The sequence below is a fragment of the Acomys minous genome (assembly GCF_964271855.1).
Source record: "Acomys minous genome assembly, chromosome: 1".
In the NCBI taxonomy this organism is placed as follows: Eukaryota; Metazoa; Chordata; class Mammalia; order Rodentia; family Muridae; genus Acomys; species Acomys minous.
In genome coordinates this window covers 143,402,035-143,425,648 of record NC_140483.1, presented here as the reverse complement: position 1 = coordinate 143,425,648, position 23,614 = coordinate 143,402,035, and the positions used below count along the sequence as shown (strand labels likewise).

The following is a 23,614-nucleotide window of genomic DNA, read 5'->3' as shown; positions in this document are numbered from 1 at the left end:
TCTCACGGTATTCGTATAGCAAGATGGCAGCCTTCTTCACAGACTGCATTGCAATGCCCGGACACTTTCCCTCTCTCTCTCTCTTTCCTCCCTCTGTCCCTCCATCCCTCCCTCCCTCCCTCCTTCCCTCCCTCACCTTCTCTCTCTTTCCTCTCTCTCCTCACTCCCTCCCTTCTTCCCCCACCTCCGGTCCCTCCTTCCTTCGTGGCTCTCCTAGAACTCACTCTATAGACCAGGCTGGCCTTGAACTCACAGAGATCTGTCTGCCTCTGTATGCCAGTGCTACCTTGCTGGAATGCCGGAAGTTTATGTAATGTCTTAGATTAGTCCCACTTTCAAGAGAGCGTCTTAATGGTCTACGTTCCTTCCATAGTCTCTGTGACTATTAGAGCTCTCTGTTTTGCCTTTCCTCGTCCAGTTCTTTTAGTTACTACTAAAATAAGTAGGCAGAGATGAATTTTTCCCTACAATGGAATCTGTCAGTGTTTCCTGCCCACCTCCAGCATCCTGCTTGATGCTAGTTAGTAGCATTTTAATTGGGTTTGGGGCTATAGCATTCCTCTAGGCCAATAGTCTTCAAGGCATTTCTTTCTGTTCTTTCCCTGAGCTGAAGTGGTGTCGTAATATAGGTCTGAGATTAATTTTTCTCTTAGTGGCACAAATATATTCTTTCCACATATTATCCCTTCTTCCCCAGCTTCCTGCCCATTCATGTGTATTTGCACTGCTTGATACAGAATCAGGCTTTAAAAAAACACCAAAAACACTCACAGAGTTTCATGACTCTTCCTTGGATTGCCACGCCCCACCCCCACACAATGACCAAGAAAAATGATTAATTAACTCATCTTGTTATCTGATGGTTTTCCCAAGTGTACTTCTTTTGGACCTGAATTATTAAATCATTATGCAAATTCTTCAGCCCATTTTATGTTTTAAAAATGTGTCATAAAAAGTATTTTTATTACCTTTGGACTCTTTTTCAAAGTATCTTCAAGTGATATTTGGTCTAGATTTCAGTTTACAGCCAACCTGCTGCATTCAGTGGGTTTATATGTTTTCCTTATATGGACTAATTTTCTATCACTAGAAATGGCTTTTCTCCCTATGGTTATCATCTTGGCCATCAGTTATACAGAACGAGTTTTGTTTGTTTATTCCTGCAAGAGTTTTAATTGGTTTTGGAGCGGATGCTCTTGTCCCAGACGTATGTACAACTGTGGTTTTGATTGTGTAACTTCTGACAAGGTTTTTGAAAGCAGTCCCCAGGCAGCTTATAGTTTATTTTACTGTTTACCTATGTCTAGCCCCACTCTAACACGCTTGCGTATGCTGAACTCAATGGATGGCCATGACACCAAATAAAGGACGACAGACTGCAGCGCTGGTGTGGTCTGCTACAAAATCACCCTGTGGCTTATGTTAAGCCATTCGAATGCTTAGGTTCCTCAATCTCCTCATCTGTGACATTAGGAAAGACTACTTACTTAACAAATGTTTGTAAGACAGTACTATGTGATGGGCACTGTGCCACATAGGGAAATGTGTGGTCTAGCTTTAAATCACAGACTCTAAGGCCCTCTGTGTGTTCACAGCTCTGTATGTGTAATGATCTGTTCACTTACTTATACACACACACACACACACACACACACACACACATGCACACACACACAATGTATGTATGTATGTATAATCTGAAGTTCTGGGTTTTGGAAACTCCTTTGACTTAGAACAAACACGTCTAATTTGCTTCAATGGGAGTTCCATTAGACACTCTATGAAGAAAAGATTGATGGCAAAAGCTGCGTCCCATCTTAAATCTAGTCTTAACACTTTCGTGAACACACTTTAGATCTCAGCTTTTAAAGCATATATATAAATTAAATCAACTGATCTTTATTTAGTCCTGAGAGTCAGTGTCAAGACAATACTTACTGAATTGTAAGAATGTGTATGGACTGTGGAGATGGCTCAGTCTGTAAGGTGCTTTTTGTGCAAGCCCAAGGAACAGAGTTCTGATCCCCTTACCCACCTAAAAAGCCAGCATGGTGGCATACACCTGTATTCTTTGTGTTGGAGAGAAAGAGACAGGAGATTCCCAGGAGCTCACTGGTGAATCAATGAGATCTGGGCTCAGTGAGGGAGCATGTATCCAAAGATAAGACGAAGAGAGTTTGAGGAAGGTGCTCAGAACTTACTTGTCCATGGTTTACTAGTGTTTCCAGAGGCCTTAAAATAGTTAATGGAAGTATGCCACTTCTTGTTTGTTTATTTGTTTGTTGTTTGAGACAGGGTCTCTCTGTGTAGCTTTGGCTGTCCTGGACTCACTTTGTAGACCAGGCTGGCCTTGAACTCACAGTGATCCGCCTGCCTCTGACTCCCTGAGTGCTGGAATTAAAGGCGTGCGCCACCACCCCTGGCTTGTCACTTTTCCTCCCTCGACATTTCATTTAAATTTAAAGTGGGACATTTGTTGAGATGCCATAGGGAAGGGAGCAAGAAAAGTTGGAGTTACACTGAGGTTATTTTGGATCTATTACAGATGGGAGCCATCCAGAGGGACTGCTTATACCAGGTAATGGCTATCAAGGAATATAAAATAGAGAAAATGATGGAGGTAAGAAACATGGCAGAAAGTCACCACTGAGCTAGTAGGAAATTCAGAGGACTTCCTGCATGAAAATCAACTCCTAACAAGATTGTGTTTGATTTTAGGAGAAGTAATAAAATAGTAAATGTTAATTTTTGTCTGTTTCTAAGACTCTTACCCGGACAATAGCTCTTGTTTCAATTCTTAATGATCACACTTGCCTTTCTTTTCTGCTCATGAATATTCACATTAAAATTTCTTACTGTCATGCCTTTAATTTCACCTGTCTCTTTAGATCAGTCTTCTAAAGATTCAAAAACAATAACCTGTTTCTGGAAGGAAGTGTGTTCTGGTTTTTTGGCACACACATACACACATGCAAGGAGACTGGAGATGGAGCCCAGAGAAAAAAAAAGTGAAGGCAAAAACTGGCAAGGTTTGAGTGGAGAGGAAGATACTTAGGAATTTCAGGAAGGGGAAGGTTCTGTATTTTCCTCAAAAGATAATAAAATTAGGACACATGAAAATGTAGAGAAGAAAAATATTACTATGTGGTAGCAAGTACATTTAGTTTAAGAATTAATTGAATTTTCGTTCAATTTTCTCTAATTCCTATTTCCTCTGTAAAGCGTGGATACTAACAGCAGAACCTTGCTTCTGGATTGTTTGTGCTTAAAAGGGATTAATCTAATGCAAATTCTCTGCCCAGCACCTGGGTGTCTGAAGCTTCTTCCTCTTGCACATATGTGGAGAAGATTTTGCACACAAGCAGTGTGCTGTAGACTTCACTTCTACTTCTATCATTTACCAATTGGTTGGGAAAGTTTTCAAAACTTGCTCAACCTTGGTTATTTGTTCTCTAAGACAGGGACAATCATGACAGCAATTTTATAGAATTCATGTGTAGAAGAAACAAGCCAGTTCATACAGAGTGCTTTAGAATATGTGGTTTGAAGTCTGTGCTTTTCATCATCACTACTGATGGCTGGTGATGAGCAAAGCTTGCTGCTCTTGCAGATACACAGGATTTGGTTCCAAGCATCCACATCAAGAGGTTCATGACTGCCTGTAACTCTACTTACAGGGGATACTGTGCTGTCTTCTGCCTCTGAGAGCACCTGCACACATGTACATAAACATACACTAAGGTACATAAACAAGTAAAGTAAAATATAAATAATTAAAAAAATAGCATTTTTAATTAAAAATATTTTGACGTACGTGTGTGTGTGTGTGTGTGTGTGTGTGTGTGTGTGTGTGTGTGTGTGTGTAGGTTCATGTGCATATGTTCATGAAGGCCAGAGGTCAGCATCTGGTGTCTTCCTCAATTGCTCACTGAACCAGGAGCTAGGCGACTGGCTAGATTGTCCAGCCAACAAGTCCTAGGAACCTTCTGCTTCAGCACCCCAGAAGCTGAGGGGACTGATTATAAGCACATGCTTGACTTTATCATGTGGATGTTGAGGACCAAACTCAGCTTCTCATAGTTGCAAGGCAAAAACTGTACAGACTGAGCCATCCTTCCAACGCCTACTGCCATGTTTTAGCAGGTACAGAGGCTCTAGTGGTAATTTTGAGGGGAAGGTGATGGGTTGGCTGGGAGGTGGGAGGTGGGACAAGTGTGGTAGAGAGTGGCTCTAATCTGTTGGTGGTTTCCAAATAGGGGCTGGATGGTGAAGGACTGCAGAGAGACAGAAAGTCAGTAAGACTAATTAGGAGCTCAGCAAACACTGCTGGTGAGAGCCTTGAGAGGTGGATAGTGATGAGCAACAGTGGTAGGAGGGATGGGGAGATGTAGTTCGCAAACCCCGGTGTGCATGAGTCACCCAGGCAACCAGAATGCAGATTTCTCTTTGATCAGTCTGGATGGACCAGAGATGTTGTCCTTACTAACAAGATTTCAAGCAGCACAAACGATGCCACGGGTCACACCAGCAAGGGTTCGGAGGGCGGGACCGGTGGGATTTGATGAGAGAAAAGAAGCCCACAGTTTTTGTTTGTTTGTTTTGTTGTGATTTTTTTGAAAGGAACTAAATCAAGAAGAAAAATAATGAGTTGTCCCTATTGGGTTCGGTTTCCTGAACTTGGCATTATGGGATGTGGGATAGCATAATGATAAAAGGTTAGGTTCATTTCAAAAGACCAGGGTTAACCCTTTCTGTGCAATTACAAGAAAGATGATTTTGGAATTTAGCCTTTGCTCTCCAGTTTCTCAATAGGAGGCCACAGAGACTAGGTCATTTGACTGCTGTGTAGATTGATGGAGACACATTGCTGTGAAAGCAGGGGTGGCACTTGCTGAGTGAATAGAAATCCTCTCTGTAGAGTTCGCAGAGGGTAAAGAGTAACCGCAGCTCCCGGTGAGGCCCATCTGGGCTTTCTCATATACGACTTTTCCCTGAGGGTGTACTGAGGCCTCAGATAATTCTTTATTTTGGCAGCCTTCTGAACTCTGTGTTTTCTAGTTAGTCATTAGCTGACATAAGTTCAGGGAACTCCAGTGCCAGGATTAGCAGTGGCTCCCACCAGGGCAGCATCCATTAGGACACTGCACTAGTTAGAGTCTTCCTTTTAAGGTGCTTCTCCGGGGAACAGCCGTCTGAATGGAAGAGGAAACTATCTGGTCAAACTCACTTGTAATTACAGCCCAATAAAGGCATGTGGCAAGCTGTGGGGCAATCCGTGAGCTCCTCTTACATCTCCAACCAGCGGCAGCGTTCTGATGACTAGAGAGGACTCGCTCTTTGGAACTTATCTTCATCTTTGTGTTGAATATAAAACAACTGGTTGAAAGCATATTATTTCCCCTTAAACTTGATCTGAACTTTCAAGATTGTCCTTGCGTCTGTCCCCTGTGTAGCTTTTTTTTTTTTTTTTTTTGGTGTATGTGGTGTTGCATTAGGGATTGAACTAAAGAGCCCCACACGTGCCAGGCAAGGGCTCAAATAGCAAACTGCACTCTCACCCACATCTGCCCCTATATGTAATCAAGTCTGTGAGACTGTAGGGATAAGGTTAAACTGACGGGAACAAGTTTATTGCCTACAAAAATTTATGGAACATATTTTATTCTGAAGGTTTCACTAATAACTGTTTACAGTACTAACAAATGGTGGTTATACTGCCATGTCTCGGGACTATCCAAGAACAACCTTTTATCTCTTGCTTCATAAAAGAGATCAGAAAGCAACAAAAATAAATAAATAAATTCTAGGCCATATTATCAAGATGTTATCTCAGATATATTAGAGACCAAGACATCCAAGGGCTTATTAAGTTAAAACTGTTTCAAAAACAACTCATCCTTTCCCCAAATTAAATTATATAAAATATTTTTTTATTTGTTTTCAGCTCAACTGTGGGGGCACTGATAATACAGATTTGGAGAATGTTCTTCCTTGGTGTCATCTGAGTCCAAAGACTTTCAGAATCACGTGTGAACTGATTACAAAACACACTATCCAAATTCCTGTCCTACTTCTCTACATTTTCTTGTTTTCAGCCTCCTTCAGTGCTGCAATCCAACATTTTCATTCACCCTAAAACTATCCCATCTTTGGAGGCTGTAAGGTGGTCCAGAAGGAAAGCTCTGCTGCCAAAATTATTTTAGCTTTGCTTGAGTAGTTGGCTGAGGCCTTTGCCAACCTATTTACCTTAATGAACTCCACAGGTGTGGTTCCCTTGAGAGGAACTCTAAGTGTAGTTGACTCCAGATTCACAAAGGGAAACCCTCCATCTTATGAAATTACAGAACCATTAAGGCTCTTCGAGACCTCCTAAAAAGAAACATCAAATTTCTTCTTTAACTGAAAAGCGAAGTCTCTAAGAGTTTGCTTGCATGTGGAGCTAACCACCATTAGGTGCAAATCATTAACCACTGAGCCTTGCCAGTACACTACCTGTTGACGGAGTGGGTTCCGTCTTGTAGTTACCTCCTCCAAAGAGTCCCCAAAGCCATTGTAAAACTTCTGTCTAAATGCATTGTTTTCACACTCCAACTCTCCCCTTTTCTGTATTTCGTGTCTCTAAACAAAATCTACCCAATAATTTTGAGGCACCTGGGAGTTATCCTCCATGCCCCGCCCCCGCTCTCATTCAGCCAATCATTTTCCAGCACTCTTTTTCTCCTTGCGCCCCTTCTGGGGACCCCTTTAGCTTAGGCTTGTCATTTGTCTATGGTCATTTTTAGCAGGATGCTAAGGGATTTTTCTGCATCCAGTCATGGCGTCCTCTGATTTAGTTTTCAGTGTGTCTGAGGAATCTAAGTTTTAATCATGATTTCAATGACTCCCCACTTACAGCAAAAAGCCCAAGGTCCTTGGCATAAAATCTAAAACTTGCGATGATGCAGTTTTAGTCAGGTTTGTCTCCTACCTGCTGCTCACTGGTTCACCCTTCACTTTGCAGCAGGGTTCTAAGTCTTGGCACCATTGGCATTGTGAGTCGGCTAACTCTCTGGTCCTGGGGTACTGTCCTGTGTGTTAGCGACACCCCTGGCCTGTCCCTGCTGACTTTTTGTGCTACTCTTTTCTTCCAGTTTTGGGAACTCAAAGCAAAATAAAAACACAGGACTCGGATGATTTGAGTTGGATCCGATCTGAAAGCCTTTCCTGAAGTCTCACTTCTGGTCATGTCCTTGGGGGAAGGGAACAGAGCTCCCCAGAACTTAAAGAGAGGGCAGGCATGGGTGGATGGTGAGCTCTAACTTTATGCACACACTGTTGGCCAAGTTCTAAAGCCACTGACTGGGACGAAGTGTGAAGGGAGGAGGGCTGCTTCTCAGCAAGGACCAGCTATAAGGATATAACCTAATCTTCAAATACCTGATTAGTGAATGAATCTCACATTTGAAAAAACGAAAAGAAAAACAAACACTTCAGAATATAGCATTAGAAGTGATAAAGTGTCCCAGAGTCAGAGTGTTGAGATCGAAACTAAATTGATACTAACCCAACACCATGTCCCTTTGGAGCCCCTTGTGCCGCCTCTAGGGTCGCCTCTAGAAGACTGAGGTTAGGCTAGTGCATCAAAGCATGGAGGCATTCTTGACTTGGAGTTTCGTGTCAGGATTACCCAAGGAGGTGATTAGCACTTCATGTCTTCCTAGCTCAAAGAGATGTCAACCCTGCTCATAGCAGCCACACCCTTCTCTCATTCAACCATCTCTTCTTCACCCCTCCAGTTCCTTTTTCTTCCTTCACTTTAAGAGGCACGGCTCACAATAATCAGTTATTATCAAGAAGGAGAGACTTCTGACATGTTGTGACTTATGGTATCAGTCCATGGGTGAGTCTGAGATGCTGCTGGACAAGGCCAAGGGTGAGTGCAAGGACCACGGGAAGCTATCAGCGAGCGAAGTCCCCAGTGAACGCGTGTTGTTGGCATGACCATGGTCAAGTCAAGGATTCCAACCAAGCCTGTGGGGAACTGGCAAAGCCTCTTGTTTGCCAACCAGAGGGAAATTGTAGGGACTTTCCTTCTGGCCCGAGTGTGCACATAGATCATGTGTGCAGAAAATGTCCTCCAGAACCACACGTTTATATTTATGGCCTGACTATTGCTGGCCCACAGAAGCTTCTCTGAGGTTGTCTAGGTCTGTCTCCTTGACCCAGGTATATAGCATAGCATAGCCTGGCCTTCTTGTTTACTGCCCCTCCTCCTTGTCCAGCCACGCTCAGTGGCACTGCATCTTGGCTGGACTCTATATGACGAACATGCTGAGCTTCTGTGGTTTCTTCATCTAAGGTCCCCATCTTCCCTACCTCAGAATTTTGTCCTGTCCGTGTGTCTGTCTGTCTTTTCTTCATCCTTTCTGCCCCAGTTGGGTCTGCCCCTTGAACGATGGAAGCCTGTGGCAGGTGAATTGTGAGATCTGTGGTTGTTGAGCCTTCTGGGCCTTGAGTCTGCTGCGCTGCCAATTACGTTGCATTTGGGTACTCAACGTGTGGACAGCTCAACACACGACCTCAGTTCACAAGGATGTAGCCTTAGTACCTACCCGCGTTAGCATCCCAAGTTACACAGGTCCTTTAGAGCAGATGCAAGGAAAGACGTTGCTGTTTGTCAATGTCCTAGATACTGAAAAGGATTTGAAAAAGAAGCACTTGAAGAGAAAACACCAGCAAGAGTACTTTATTAAGGTAACAAAACCATGCTTGATGGTGGGGAAAAGAAAAAAAATATAAAGCTTTCCAGGTAGGAGAACGGAGAGTGAAAGAAATCCTTTCCATTAAAATTTAATTCTAGAGACTTCATTCTTTCAACCAGGAATTTAAAAATAGACCCCCCTCCCCTTGTTCTGTGGATGCTTCTTTTAAACCCATCACCACCCCTTCAGGCTCATAGGAGTCACAGCCACAGAATCAAAGGTGGCAGCACACACTGTAAAAATGCTTTAAGACCTCTAATTGAAGCAAACCTGAACACCAAATTGCATCTGTGTTAAGATCACAGCTAAAAATTCTGTCTGCATATGGACGGGACTGCGAGGGAACAGGGAAAAACTGTCAACAGTTTGGTTTATAGGATGGCAGAATTTTGGGTGAATTTTTCCCTTTTTTTAAATTTTGGGTTTTGTTAATGTTTTTGTAATGTTTGTAATAAACAATACTGTAACAGAGGCAGCAGGACCTGCTGACTAACTATTGTTAGAAAGAACAGCTTTGCATCAGCTGTTAGAGCTGAAACTGCTGCCTCGGGCAGACACTCTCCAGCATTTAAGTTGATGATATCAAATGACCTTGGCCATGAAGTCAGCTTCTTCCAGTATATATGAAAATTTGTTTTTTTCTTCACCACAGATAACTCATTCTGACAGGCATAACAGGAGTGAATTCAACTAAGGCCATAATGAGGGGTTTGGGTGATTTTCTTGTCTTAATTAGAAAGTTTTTATATGGCTGATTGGTCACACTCTACCTAAGAGAAGCAGAAGATGAAATCATCAATCCTGCAATAGACTGAAAAAACAAACACCCCAGGTCCTTTGAAGAATGTTTGTCAAAGTGTGTGGGTGCGCTGGAATCCATCTTGAGGGGGATGTTGGCACTGCACACGAGAACCCCTGCAGCTTACCTTTGTGCAGAAATATGGTGACAAGAGCACAAGTCAGGCTCACAGAGACTTGGCAGTGGCGTGCCAGCCTCTCTTCCTGCACATCTGCTGTTTCCAGCCTGTGCGTAATCAACAGCACAGACGACTGGCACTTCAGGCCCTTGTCACCGAGTCCCATCCTGAAGTGACTTGTGACTGGGTGTCCTCCAAAGGCTCACCTGAGATGCGAGATGCTGCAGGAAATGATTTAATAGGCAATCTTGATTCTGTTTCTGCGTGCCAACCTCCACCTTAGTAATTTGGTGTAGCATCGGGAAGTAAGACACAGGATTGTCTCTGCCCCTGACAGAATGCTTTCACGGAGCTAAACGTTGGTATTATGTAGTATCATCTCTGAGCCTCTTTGAGAATCAGTGTAGGGATTACCCCTTGGAATAATGTCGCTCCCTTTTTTCTTTTCCTTTTGTTTTCTTCAAATATCATTGCCACAGATGTTACATACTGTGTCACATGAACATCTATCCTTTAAAGAATAATATGAGGGCTGGGTGTGGTGGTGTACTGCGGATGCAGAGATAGATGGATGTCTGTAAGTTCGAGGCCAGCCTGATCTACATAGTGAATCCCAGCTCAGTCAGGGCTACATAGCGAGCCTCTGTCTTTAAAAGAGATGATGACAAGTTTCTTCTGGGATTAAGGATATTAGCTTGCTAAATTGTGTTTCTCTTTATACTTCAGCTACTTCGAGACTCATTCTTAACTGGCTTTCTCGTCTGAGGACAGGTTCTGACATATGAGAGAAATGGATGTGTTCAGCGGCAATGTTAGGGTAGAGGAGCCCCCTGATGCCTGTTCAATTGCTGTGCACACTATGGCCCAGGAGATATGTTTTCGACTCTAATGATCTCATTAGAATTTTTTCTCCAAGAATTTGTTGTTCCTAAAGTGCTAGATTTTTATAAAGGAAAAAAAAATTCGTTTCATTTTCTATAAATACCAAAATTAATTACTCATCGTTATAACTATTCATTAAAATTTAAAATTAGATAAGGATGTTCTTCGTGGATTTTTAGGTCTGGAAGAGATTCGTTTTATTATAGCATCTAGAGCATTACTATTTAAGGAAATCATGACATAAGGTTCATAACTGAATTAAGTCAACATCTTCACCCAAATCCCAGGAAGAAATTAGTGAATGATGCAGGTAAGTATCGTGAAGGGAAACTGTGAGACTCTGTGGAGACTCAGCCCTGTGTCTCGCCACTGTAGACAACGAGGAGCAGAACCCATTCACTCGCTCTTCCATTCATTCAACACGAAGGCCTAACGTCATCTAGAGATCATTTTAGGTGCCTTGAGCACACCAAACAGAACAGACCGACCCTCGCCACTTGCCCTCATGGAATGTGTATTTTAGTGAGAGAAGACAGTCAATAATAAAAACAAATTAAGAATTATATGGAATGACAGTTGGTGTTCATTGCTACAGAGAAAAGTCAAGTAGGTAAGGGAGAGAGTGAATGGTGTGGAGGTGGAATTTGCTATTTTTAAACAGCGTGATCAGGTGGCATCTGAGCAGAGATCGGAAGGAGAGAGATCCGTGAATGTCTCCAGGAAGAGCTTCCATGCCGGGAACAGTTTGTGCAAATTTCGTAAGGCAGGTGTGTGCTTGATGCATTTGAGGAAAGCCAGGGGACAGGTAAGGTAGGAGCAGAATAGTGAGGTGGCCTACAAGGCACATTCTTTTCCCTTTCTCTCTATTCCATGTACCATGGGCCACTGTGAATATCCTTTCCTGTACTCTGTTTTCACATTTCACCAGCCCATAACGTCCTCCTAAATGAGACCATAACACATTTGAGGGCTGGGAGGCACTATCTTCTGTATTCCTGGAAGGATGTGACAGAGGCTGTAGACATTGTGTAGAGCGAGTACTTAGAGAAGAATTGCTGCTTGGGTAAGTTGGCTCCTAAGGCATCCATCTTTCCAAACCACAAACACCACTAAGATCAGAAACTCACACTCAGCTTAGCCCTTAGAGTGGTTGAATTTACAGCGCTAGTTTCAATCTTGATGTCCTTAGGGGATGGGAGGGAGGACCACTGTTAAATGAGAAGAAGATGATCCTACATCACACCTTTCTCCATCGTGAGGCTACTTGTGTATAATGCCCATCCAACAGGTATAAAGCATATGCCCATCAAGTGTTGTGATATTAGAGTATTAGAAAGTTCATACTGGTGAGTACTTCCAATAATAAGAGAATCACATCTATCTATATCTATCTATCTATCTATCTATCTATCTATCTATATCTCAATCTCACAGACAGCTAGTCACAACAGTTCCATGAGTTCCTTCTTACAGTACGTTAGAGGCTTAATAATACATCTTATCCCCCCACCCCACCCAACAAACATCTAATGAATCATGCTTTGGACCTAGCACTGTGAGAGCTTCAGAGACTCCTGACTGAACAGAAGAACTAGCCTAACAATATCGTACTCTGTGCTTTAAAAACGAAGTTCAGTGACTTCAACAGGAAATGAAAGGCAGTTTCTGAGAAAGCTGTGAGGGCTTCCTTAGGCAGGTGCCATGTGTGTGTGTTTGTGTGTATATGTGTGTGTATGTTTATGGGTTTCTCTGTATGTCTGTGTGTATATTTGCGTGTGTATATGTATGCTTGTGTCTGTCTGTGTGTGTGTGTTTTTCTGTCTCTGTCTGTATGTGTGTTTGTGTGTCTGTGTGTGTTTGTTTCTGTATATGTGTGTATGTTTGTATGTTTCCTTCTTACCCCCTCCCCCCAGTGTGGGCTTAATTTCCTCTGCTGTTTTCCCATTCTCCATGTTTATAGCAGTACCTTTTTTTGCTATGATTTATGGTCTGTCCTCCTGACATAGACTTTCTAAAGGCAGAGCTTATGCCTTTCCGGTTTCTGACATAGGCAAAAGGAAGTCAGCACACTTAAGAGGAGTGAATCTGGAAGAATGAGTTGAAAATTTCCAGGCCAAGTAGGATAAGACAGCCAAGATGGGCTTTTGAGTTTCAGAGGAGTTATGGGGCAGCAGAGTGTGTTAGGAAAGTGGGGAGTGGGTTCATACGAGTGATGTGGAAGGGTCCTGTTGAGAGGAGTGGAAGCTGACTCAGGGATGGTGCAGGATGTGATGCAGCCACACGAAAACACTTACTCAAAAGGGGGAGACCTGGTGGCACTCAGAGGAAGGATAGCAGGTTACCAAGAAGAGACGTGATACCCTATGAGCATATACAGGGGAGGAGGTCCCCCTCAGTCACAGTCATAGGGGAGGGGAGTAAGGGGAAAATGGGAGGGAGGAATGGGAGGATACAAGGGATGGGATAACAATTGAGATGTAATATGAATGAATTAATAAAAAATAAAAGTAAAAAAAAAAAAGGGCAAAGTACCTAAAATACTACTCACAATATGTGGCATGTATCCTCAGGACCCAGCTGGGTCACCTGCTCAATCTATGGTCTTACTTGCTTCCCTCTGCATGATCACAACACAAATTCGAACTCTAGTTCTAGTTTTAACTGTGACCAATTTATAGTATTTATGTTGCAGACGAAGTTCTTTATTTGAATGACCCAACATTATACACTTTCTAAATTAGTTCCCCCCCCCCCCCCCCCCGACCCAATCATTTACTGTTCCTAGTGACTGGATTCAACCACCATCCATCTAGTTTCTGGGCCAGAAATCTGGACTTCATCCTTTTTCTTTCTCACAGTGATACTTCTAAAAGGATTCTTGCCTTTAATCCCATGTCCTCATTCATAAAGAGTAAGTTTAGTTTCTGCCCCCCTTCTATTATTTCAAGAACTACTAATGAATTGGTCCCCTGATTTGTGCTTTCCCACCCTCCCTCCCTCCCCATCTTTAGATAGATATATCAATTCAGCAGCTGCAGGAATATTTCTTTTCATATAAAATTTAAAACTTGTGATAAAACATGAACTCCATAAAATTTATCTTGATCATTTTCAGGGCACAATTCAGTGGCATTGAGTCTATCCATACTGTCGACCAGCCATCGCCACTGTCTCAAACTATGAACACATTTGACAATAATTCCCCAGACTCTGGAAATTACAATTTGACTCTATCTGTATGAACTTAAATTCTTACACATAAGTCAACTCATACAATACTTGCCTTCTCATGACTGGCCTATTTCAATAACACAATGTGTTCAAAGTTGGTCTATGTTGGAGAATGGGCTATAATTTCCTTCTTTTTTAAAGACTGAACAATAGTTGATTTGTGTGTGTGTGTGTGTGTGTGTGTGTGTGTGTGTGTGTGTGTGTGTGTTATGTTTTGTCTGGCCATTGACACAGCAATGCAGCCACAGGAATATTTAAATCATCTCTCACAGCTTTATAGAAATGTGTTTTCTTTGTTCTCTGTGGACCCTCTTCTGACACTTATAGCTTTCATCCTATTTATTCTCATACAGTTTGCACTTGTTATTGCCACAGACTTTTTCATGACTGGGGCTCTGCCAAGGTTCTCCTTTGGCTTAGTGTGTGTGTGTGTGTGTGTGTGTGTGTGTGTGTGTGTGTGTGTGTGTGTTTCCAGGATAAGTCCAACTTGAAGTTCATATTCTGCCTCAAGCATCATCTTCTCCAAGAGGCTTTCCCCACCCCACCTGGGCTAGCTGTCCCTGTTTGTGCCAAACTTAGTTCTACCAATATGTCTGGAAAGTTCGCAGAGGTTGGTGTACTTGGATACACAAGAGAGTTATGTTACGTTGTTGCAGAGTGGGTGAATGAATAATTGAGTGGTGGATGAGGCGGGTATCGACAGTGACCTTTGGGAAAGATTGAACCCAGGGCACAGTAAGTGTAAAGAGGCAATCCTGTGCAACACACTGGCCATGAACTCCGTCTGTGCCCATGGAACTGCAGACTTGCCCACTGTGCACACATGGCAGATGACACGCACCGTAGAGATTTATTTTCTCCAGGTCTCAACTCCTTTGTAGATGTTTTGGGACTTTTAGGACCATCTTACTAATTTTCTGACTTGTAAATGATGCTCCTACCCTTTCTTGCCTCCATTCTCTGCCGATTTTCCTCTTACTCTCCTGCTACCCTGGGCTTGGAGATGAATTTATGTTTAGGTCACTTCAACTCAAGTGAGACTTGATTCTGTGAAGTGTGTAGTTTGTAAAAGGCTCAATGGGCTATTTTAGATCAGATAAATCTGTTTTCTTTAGCCATTGAAAATGGTCTATTTTCATTTTTTTTCAGCCACTGCCTCATGAAAGGACCTAAGAATATCCCCAACTTAGTGTATCCCGTAATTACATTTTCTCATTTTGAAAGCAGTTATGCGGTCCTTACAATAGAGTCAGCCCTGCTAAAAATAAACGCCAGGCAGTTCATATTAACTGTGTAATAATAACAGGCAACAAGGAGGCTTGGTGTCCAAATATGATGAAAACAGGAAGTTCGTTACACAAGCTGTTCTTTCCTGATAGATCTGAATTCTTAAAGCCTTAACTCAAAAATAATCCCTCCAGGTTATAAATAAAGTCAGAGAATCGTCTCTTCTCTGTGGCTTAATGGAGATGATAACATCGCAGCTAAATAAATCCACTGTTATGGATGGGTTGACGGGCCAGAGCAGCGGGTTCTGGGGGAGGAAGAAGTCGGCGTGGAGACCCTTTGTCCTCATCCCTGGCTGCTGGAGGCATCTGCCCCTGGCTTTCCTCTCTTCTTAACCCAGGAACAAGTTGCCAAGGAGACTCTGTTTTTCTAGGATACGATGGCGGCAAAGCAGAGTGCCTTCAGGTGTGGAGAAGATTTGAATTTTTCTCTGGGGAGAAAATATCCTGAAAGAACAAAACCAGACTCCAAATGTCTGTCAAATACCATCCCGCCTCTTCCGGGTCACAGTGAGGTCCCAAGGTTTGTCAGTCCGTTCCATTAGCTCTCTTGATTGCTTAGTGAGTAGCAAGGATTCACGTGAAGTGAGAATGGAGGCAGAGCGTCACCAGGGCAGCCGGAGCAGCCTCCCTTCCGGAGTACAAACAGCAGCCCTCCAGGATGCTACAGCTTGCTGAGGAGGGACTTGGGACTCTGCTATCCACCTCCTCCTTGGCTGCCTTTCACTGCCTGTTGACATTGCTGTAAAAAGAGTCACACTGGCCCAGACAGCCACTCCAGCTTCCCTTTATTTTTCTGCCACACACTAGAGACCAGGCTAGAAAGTCTAACAAAGGCTTGCCTACAAGATGGGGTTCAAGCAGGGAAAGCGATAACAAAATGCGTCCCCAGGAGATGGGGGGGTGCGGGGGGGGGGGGAGAGAAGCGTGTGAGGACCTGACTCAGTCAATATGTTTTCCCCTCGGAGGAGTGGATCCGCTGAGTCAGACTTTCCCACGTGCGGAACAGCCGGGTTACGGGAGTGCCCGCTTTCAGTGATTCCAGATGTCCACTTGCGTGGGGCTTGCGCATCTCTCTCCGCAGTGTGAACGTTTCTTTGACTACTCTGGTCCAGGAGCACGTTCACGGAAGGGGATTCTTACTGTTTTCAGAGTAATGACCCTCATCGAGAGGCTTGCATAATCAAGTTTCTCCTTCAAGAGCAACCTCAGAATTTTGGCTTTTGATATTATTTCCAAATGGGGTTAGATACACATCAGATCTAACTGAAAACAAAACAAAACAAAAAAAACCAAGTCATATTTGATTTGAACTTGTACAGTACGACAGTAGCTACTGGATGCTGTCAGTTTTTTTTTTTTTAATTTATACACTTGTGTTCTCCCATGTTTCTTGATATAATGTATCTATCTACCTATTTATTCATATTAACCCTTTAGGATATATACTAGCTTTTGTAATGCAGTCTTGACATTTCTTAATTTCCTAAAATACTGGCTCTCTCAGAAACTGGACCTGACTTGACCCTTTAAGTGACCCAGGCCTGACCTTCTCTGCCATTGGGCACACTCATGAGGATGGTTACATCTCAGAGAGAAACACGGAAGGTGGGGATGCTCGGCGGATGTATGGTCGCACAACCTTAAACTTAACGCCTGCTGCTGACTCTGCGAGGCAGCCTGTTAGAAGTGCCACAGAATGCACTGAGAATCTCTGCCCAGACCCTGGTTCTTGGCTCAGGAAGTCTGGGACTCTTCTTTGGAAGATACTCCAACAGATTGTAGAGGGAACTGTTGGGGAAAGTCAAAGAGGGAAAGAGGTCCCCTTTGGGAAACAGTAACGACTCTCTCTGGGAATACGAGGACTTTGTCTGCCATAGGGAAATTTCCTCTACTAGATCAATAAAGAACAAAGGGTCCGGATTCCCCCCAGAGCAGATGGCAGTGGCAGAGAAATCATCTCCTCAGGACACCAGGGACGCATTTGAAGGAGCAGACTGTGAGGGGGCGCAGCTATGCCAGGACCTGTAGGAGAGAGGTGGCTTTTGGGAACCTCACTGCGGGAGATCATGAAGCCTCCGCGGAGAGCTGAACAGTGGAAGATCTCTGAACTCTGGTGTAGGAAGCCCCCACCTGCCCCTCCCCTCAGCAAACGCATTAGGATTCTGCCTGCAGCTGCTTCAAGGGCCCCCGAATAGTGCGGTCTTGACTTCCTTTTGTTTTGGTACCGCAGAAGAAATAGTGACAATTCTTAGAGAAGAGAGCTTTCCTAAGTATGGGGGCAGGAGCGCTTTACTAGATTTCTGAACTAAGCAGAGAGTAGCATCTCTCTACATGTCAACTATGTCTGCCATGCCCACTCCTGCTGCTGGAAGAGACACACACGTTTGCTTCATTTCCATGGTCCACTGATAGCTCACAGTACGACAAATCCAACACTCTTCGTGCATTCCAAAACCCGTCACAAAGCCCTTCCTATGGGCACTGAAACACGCTTACTTTGTGTGTGACTAGATAGTTATTGGGCTTTCTTTGGTTCTAAATATCAATGGCTTCTGTTACATAAAATTTTCTCAACTTTAAATTTCATTTCTTGAGTTTTCACTAATGATAGCAACTGTGCTCCATATTTTGGAGATTTCTGCCTAGCAACTTGACTAGGAGCCATTTGAGCGAGCGGCACACTCCTCGGGCTTTCTGGACTGCAAAGCTCTATTGTTTCTTGACTTCCACATATTATTCATGATTTTTCTTTCTTTTTAACTGAAGCAAATGTATGGAAGGGAAGTCATAACAACTCAGCTTCCATTTTACTTTTGCTGTCCCAGGTGATGGTTTGCAAATATATATATCAGAATAAATATTGCTTGCAGAATTTGTGCCTGTGTGTGTTATATTGAGACTCAAAAGAAAGCTTTTTGGAATAAGACAATAGTTTTAAATTTTATTAGCATCTATTAGTTATGCATACTGGGCTCATTATGACATTTTCATACATGTGCATGATGTACTTAACTTATATCCAATCCCCCAAACCTCTCATCATCAAATGTTTATAATGCCCAATGTATATTTGGAGCTATCCAATGTTGTTAGTGTTCAAGGGTATCCAGAGCAACGTTCCTGTTCTTAGGGGACTTATGTTCTCATGGTAGGAAGAGACAGATGTGACACAAAATTGGTGTGTGTATATGCCACCCTATACTAGTTACAGAAGGCTTCTACAGTAAATGACGCTTAGAGACTTGAAAGACGTGTGCAAGCCAAATGCATCCAGATGAAGAGCTTTCTTGGTGGAGGAAACTCTCGTACCAAGATGTCGACAGGGGCCACTGCCTTGTGCTTTAAGGACTGTCGAGGCTGCGGGGAGAGTGGAGGGGAATATATGACAGGGAGAATGAAAGGAGATGGAGCCAGGTTCTTGATGGGGAAGGTCATGCAGATCCCTCTGGCCACAGTGAAGACTTTAAATACTTTAAAAATATTTAGTTTACATGTATGCGTGTTTGCCTATATGTATGTATATCCACCACATGCAGTACCGACAGAAGCCAGAAGAGGGCGCTGGACCCCCGCCAACTTCAGTTACAAGTGTAAACTGCCATGTCAATATCAACCAAGTTCTCCTCAAGAGCAGCAGCCTCTTAACTGCTGAGCCACTGTCCTGATCCTTAAATACTTATTTTATTAGTGAGAGGGGGCTACTGATGGAGGATTTGAAGCAGAGGAATGATGTGAACATCCTGAGAGAGTCACTGTGGCTGCAGTAAAGGAATGTGTAATGCTGAGCTCCTCAGTGGGAGAGCCTGCGTGAGCAGAAGTTATGGAGGAAGTGCTGGTAGCAGGGGACGGAAGTGGGGTGGCACACGGCAAGCAGAGTGGTCATGGTGTGGTGGCTGGTGCCGGGCAGCCTCAGCCTGAGGAAGGAATTATTCCCAGCGTGAGACAACAGACAGGAGCTTGCATTTTCAGTCTGGATATTGACTAAAGATTCTTAGGGAACGGGTTGGTCAGTGTAAACCTGGAAGCATAGGCCGCCATGGCCTGTGGGCAAGTCTCACACACTCACTCGGAGCAGCTTGGGAAACGGCTCCCCTACCAACTGGGGTTCCAATAGCAGCACTGCATGACCCAAGGGAAGCCAAGACCTGCTTGTCCAAGGAGAGGGGTGAAGCTTGTTTGGACAAGGATATATTGGGGTGTGTACGTGTGAGAAATGGTTTCATCCTGGATGTATTCTGAAGGCAAAGCCCACCACAGGCTTCTCCTGTGGATTACCCACAGAGCAGGAGTGAAGAGTAAGGATGAGTCATTAGCCTTGTCACTTATTGAGGTTGAGAAGACGGTGGGCGGGACAGCTTTAGGAATGGGTTGACAATTTGAAGCACTGTTTGAAACGTAAATTGGAAATAACGTTGTCAATGCCTAAATAAAGATCTCAGGTCGGCAACTGGAGGTAAACGTCTGAAGTTTAAGAAGTGGGTCCTGGTTCTCAGATCAGCCAGGCGAAGTGATTATTGGGAAGCAGAGGTCAGTAAGTCCCACGGCCACTTCTAGCACCGTTTCTAAATGAAGGACTCAACAGGTAGTTTTGAGCAGCCTACTACCTGCTTTAAAAGTTTGGAGGTAGCATAGGTTCACAAAGACTTCCTTCATGTTTGTTGTTGAATGGGGCCCATTCATATAATATTTATTAGCTCTGAACTCTTGGTCTGTCTGATTTTACATAGTTTTTGTTAACTTATTTATCACAGGGATGGAGAGATGGCTCGGCATTGAGGAGGAGTGACTGCTGCTCTCGAAGAGAACTTGAATTCAGTTCCCACACTGAGGTCAGGCTGCTCCTAACCACGCGTAACTCCAGCTCCAGGGGATCGAGCCTATGCTCTCTTCCGTTGGCCTCCTTGGGCACCTGTGCTCATGCAAACATACCCGTATCCAGATACACACACCATACACAAAATTAAAAAATAAAATAAATACTTTAAAAATAATCCTGTTTGTGTGTATGAGTGTTTTGCCTGCACGTATGTATGTGTGCCATATGTATACAGTGCCCACAGAGGCCAGACAAGTGTTAGATTGTCCTGGGATTAGAGCTGCAGGAAGTTGTGAGCCCAGGATGTTGTGTGCTGGGAACCAAATAGAGGTCCCCTGCGAGGGTAGTAAATTCTCCTAACCATGGAGCCACCTCTCCAGCCCCAGTAAAATGAGTGTTAAAAATATATGTATCATATCCTTCCGGAAAAATAAAGAGATACAAGCCAGAAAATGGATTAGTTAAGTAGCTTTGCAAATGGCTAAACAAGAAGAAAGAGGGGGAGGGGGAAGGTTAGCCTCATACCCTTTTTTTCTCTCTCTCAATCAAGCTGTTAGCCATATTTTTAAAATCAGAAACTTAAATGGGTTTTAAAAGAAAATATATTGTCCAGTCTGAAGCTGTCAAAAGCCTGAGGAAAAGCAGCAAATATACTGCACTACATAGGACAGAACTTTGAGAAAAGAAGACAGTGAACGCCAGCTCGCTCGTGGTCTGGAATTCAAGTGGGGAGGATGCAAAGCACACAGGAGACCCCTTCCCACAGCTTGCAAGAGATATCCTTACAGCAGTGAATAGAATTAGCAAATTTTAAAAGACAACTTTTATTTTTCATTAAGCTGGCTGCGGCATTAAGACTGCAGGCTTCGCAGCCATCTGCCTTGGTCAGAATCCTGGCGCCTGCCATTTGCTAGCTATGTGATCTTGACTGAGTTCCTTCAAATCTGCTCCATCTTCCTCACCTGGGAGACAAGGGGCTGGCGCTAGCTCCAGATGATATTGTTAGATTATTAGAATTAAGATAGGCAAAGTGCTCAGAGCAGTGCCTGACAGAGGAAGCGCTGGCTGCTCAAAAACTAAAATAAAGCACGGCACGTGCCTGCTGTGTAAGTGGGATGACTTGAATTTGATTCCCAATATCGGACAAGGCAGTTTACAGGCTGGAATCCTGGGGAGATGGAGACATGAGGATTTTGGGGGGAGGTGTCTTTGACCAGTTGATGAATTGGTGAGACCCAGGTTCAGTGAGAGACCCCGATTGCAAAAGGAGAAGGGAGTGATTGAGGACGGCCCCTGACAACAACTTCTGGCTTCAGTGCGCAGACGCGCTCTTGCCTCCCAGCTCCTCGCCTGCCCCCTCCCTCTGAACACGCAGATAAGGCAATCCTTGGGCACAATGATATAAGTGAATGTTCAACACCCGAGGCTGCTGTTAATACTTTTGGGATTTTGAGTTCAATTCTGGGTGCTCCTATAATTTTAAAAGTACTGCAAGGGGTGATGGGCCAAGGGCAGGGAGTGCAAGAGGCTGGGATATAGGATGTGTCTTTTTCTTTTGCAAGAGGGTCCGTGAGCTGAAATCAAGCTTGAAAACTCTGACCTGCAGTTCCTGTCACAGATCGAGCCAGGAGCACAGGAATCAGAGGGGATGCACGGCAGTGTTTTCGTGAGCTGTCGTGGGCAGAGGGTGACAACGGAAGCTGCTCTCGCTGTCCTGAAGCTCCCAATAAGCCTGAGCCTCACGTCTCAGCTTCGTCATCTGAAATCAAAGTCCAGTTCAGCTCTAAAGCAAAAAGTGGCTGTGGGTCTCCACGTGGACAGCCTGCCCCTAGAAATGAGGCCCTGAGACACGGAAGGCAGTCAGGTATGATGATACTTATGTTGCTTTTGGTTGGGATTCAGTGTGATTGGAACAAAAGATCTCATTCAATCTAAGACTCTAGGGACCGTCCTATGTATCTTAGGTCCCTTTTCACCTCTCGTTCCTACCCACTAGCCTCATCTTCTCAACAGAGAGCGTTAGTTTTAAATATTTACTTAAGAGCTCCAGACTAAGGTGGGATTTCAATTCTGCATAATGCCCTGACACGTAAAGCTCAGAACGCTGAATGGAATCCTAGGAAAATGCAGGGTACCATTTTCTTTCACGGGGTCTAAGAGATGACAGCAGAATTTCTAGAGGGGCCTGTTATCACTACCACTCCTACTCCTTGTTGCAAGTGGAAAAAGTGAGAAGCACCATGGGTCATTACCTCCCTGGGAGCAGGTCACAAGCTACATGGCTGTATCCTGAGAGTTGGTACCCAGGAGAGAAAGGGAGGTGACTGAACACAGCAACGGCATATTGGCTGGCAGCTATGAGCCACAGAGCCATGGGTATGTTCATTAGTTCTTTCAGTCATATTCTAAGTTCATGCAGCTGATGCTTATCAACCTCTTCCCTGTGGAAGACATTCCATAGGCACCCAAGGGACACTCCATGGCTAGACATGCTGCCCCTCTGGCAAGGAGTTTTAGTCTGCGTGGAAGACAAGAACTGGCAGCAAATGCTTTGCGTGGTACTGGATTGATCAGGAACACAGAACTGATAGTCACCACTAAGTCATGGTGTATTGTAGAGAATTGTGCCTTTCAACAGTGGAGGCTACTTCCTGTTCTCTGTAAACTGAAGAGTGGGAAATGGCGTTCCTCTTCCCTCAGCTTTTTCATCCTACTCAGGCCTCCTTAGATGGACAGTGCACACCTATGTGGTGCACAACAGAGGCTTTTATCCATTTCCAAGTTCAAGTGCTCCTCTCTCTGCTAACGTTCTTGTAGACACACCCAGAAGTAATGTTGAAGCAGGCACCAGACCCATGGCTAATAGCAGCTGCCCTGTAAGATGAACAGGACTTCGTGTTCACAGAGTGGCTTCAGGCGACTCATTCTCTCACAGCCTGTGAAGCAGACCCTTCAAGCATCTTCACAACAGCTTACAGGGGTCTGGTAGTCTGTTCAGTCAGGGAGTTAAACCCCTGCCTGAGCTCTGCCTGTGTGTGCTGACTGGAATGCCCCTCCTTGCTCTCCCTGAAGTAGACCTGGGAGTGTCTCCTGTCTTTTCACCCCTAATTCAGTGCTCTCTCTTCCTCAGCACATAAGTAGGCACAGGAAAAGTGAAAGCCTGCGTGAAGGCCCCACACTAAAGAACATGGCATGAGCTTGGGGTGAAGATGGCTGTGGTGGCTAGAGCGGGAGGTGGGATGCAGAGATGGCTTAGAGTGGGATGAGTAGGAAGAGGAAGGCGGTTCACTTGAGCAAATGCTCCATCAAAGGTGAGACCCAGCAGCACAAGTGGAACATGATGCTCAGAGGCCTCACGCTTTTGGCTGCATCACTTGTGCCCCCACACGACTCCAGGGATGTCTTTGATATTTGTTTGCTGTACAACTTGCATGGTGTTGTGGGAGAAGCCCCCAGATGCTACATCAACAGGATATGGAGGGGACCCAGAGAAGTGGGGTCAGGTATCAAGTTGTGAAGAGGTGGGAAGGTTGAGGTATAAGAATCATCCACCTTCAATTTGTGGACCCTAAACAGATGACTTGAGATGGCCGATTGAGAGATATGCGTATTAAATTTGAAAGCGAGAGACTGGGAATGGGAGACCAGATCACTCAAATATAAAACTAAGTGACTGAGGATTGCCCAATTGAGTGTGAAGCTATTTTGGTCACCTAGATACTACATTAAAAAAAAATA

General features: G+C 44.1%; 1 long non-coding RNA gene across 1 annotated transcript in view; it reads left to right on the top strand.

The window, feature by feature from the left end:
- LOC311593127 overlaps nucleotides 1-20,001 on the top strand; it is a 95,060-nt gene extending 75,059 nt beyond the window's left edge. Inside the window, exons 2-3 of the long non-coding RNA XR_014777602.1 lie at nucleotides 15,432-15,580; nucleotides 19,812-20,001. This is a non-coding gene — a long non-coding RNA (uncharacterized lncRNA). The remainder of the gene's footprint in view (nucleotides 1-15,431; nucleotides 15,581-19,811) is intronic.
- The last annotated feature ends 3,613 nt before the right edge of the window (nucleotides 20,002-23,614 follow it).